The sequence below is a fragment of the Microtus ochrogaster genome, chromosome 16 (genome assembly GCF_000317375.1).
Source record: "Microtus ochrogaster isolate Prairie Vole_2 chromosome 16, MicOch1.0, whole genome shotgun sequence".
Lineage (NCBI taxonomy): Eukaryota > Metazoa > Chordata > Mammalia > Rodentia > Cricetidae > Microtus > Microtus ochrogaster.
Genome location: NC_022018.1, coordinates 16,356,042 through 16,357,378, shown reverse-complemented (window position 1 = coordinate 16,357,378; position 1,337 = coordinate 16,356,042). Strand labels below are relative to the sequence as shown.

Genomic DNA, 1,337 nt, shown 5'->3' with positions numbered 1-1,337 from the left:
TTTTTGGTTTTTCGAGACAAGTGTTTCTCAGTGCAGTCCTGGTTGTTCTGGAACTTGCTCTGTAGACCAGGTTGTCCTCAGAGAGTGGCCAGCCCCTGCCTCAAGTGCTGATTCTTGAGTTTGGCGACCTAGAGAAGTGCTGTGACTCCCAGTTACAACCCTGCTCTACAGCACTTTTGAAAGAGTGTTTGCTCAGTTTGTTTAGGATCTTATAGTGACTTAGTTTTAAAAAAGGCCCTGTCTTCAGAGAAGCAGACCCTCCAGGAGGGCATAGTGTAAGACGAGGGTTTAGAAAGGTAGTAATTACAGGTGACTGCTTTACAGGCATTATTCAAAATCTCACGGTTCCCATCTGAATGAAACCGAAACTGCATTATAACAGGCTCTAAAAAAAAATCCTGCCTTTTACAAGACGTCTTTCTTTCTTCTGCCCCACGTCTGCCTAAGATCTGTAGCTTTTTGAGACACTGACGGGAACAAGTTCTCCCGGGAGACAGCAGGGTTAGAAATAAGGACCCTGTCCGAGTAGGCCCCAGGCCTAGCGGCGTGCTCCAGAACCACGGACACCGCCAAGGGGGGGCGCTCTTGAAGCCAGGGTGTCCGGGAGGACATAGTTACGAGCACGCACCTCCGGCAGGGACGGAGACCCCCACACTTGGGAGCTGAGGCTGGGGAATGGAGTCATCCTAGATAGCATTGACGCCGTCGCGGAAGGAGTTGGAACATAAAGCACTTTAAGGCGCACGCGCAGAGGAGGTTGCTTCCGGTTTCCTACCCCATCCCTTAGCCCCCTCTTAGTATTCGGCTCCACCGGACTAACGCTTCAGTAGCCCCGCCCCCAAGCGTTAACCCCACCCACCAAGGCCCCGCCCCGCCCGTTCCCCCCGTTCTATTTAATTGTTGGGTTGTCAGCTCTGCAATCCCGCTGACGGCCAGCAGGGGGCAGAGTTCGAGCCTGCGACTTTTTTCCTCCTCCGCCCGCTTCGGAGGCGGTGGGCGTGTGGGAGGGGAGAGGAGGGCGGGGCCGGAGGCCCCGAGGCCCCAGTGCGGTCGGCTGCTCGCTCTACTTTCTGTTCGCGTCGGCGGAGAGGCCGCGACGACCGCATCAGAGCTGACGTGGTGCGACGTGGGGCCGCCGTCGCCGGGTTGCCTGGGCGGCGGCCGTCGAGCTCTGCGTCCCCACCTCCTCCCGTCGTAATCAGTGACGAGCCCGCTACGTAAACCCTTCGCGGCGGGTAAGTGGCGCGCCAGCCTCGCATCACAGCCCGCCGCCGGGCGGCGGCTGCTCGGGACGGGGCCTTCCGCCCGGCCCGGCCCTGCCCTGCCCGGCCCTGCCC

At 59.1% G+C, this 1,337-nt stretch overlaps 1 protein-coding gene across 2 annotated transcripts in view; it reads left to right on the top strand.

The window, feature by feature from the left end:
- Window positions 1-1,043: 1,043 nt before the first annotated feature.
- Crem (cAMP responsive element modulator) overlaps window positions 1,044-1,337 on the top strand; it is a 71,335-nt gene continuing 71,041 nt past the window's right edge. For both annotated transcript variants that reach the window (XM_026783106.1, XM_005354770.3), the window contains exon 1: window positions 1,044-1,235. The gene's annotated coding sequence lies outside the window, so the exon portion shown is untranslated. The remainder of the gene's footprint in view (window positions 1,236-1,337) is intronic.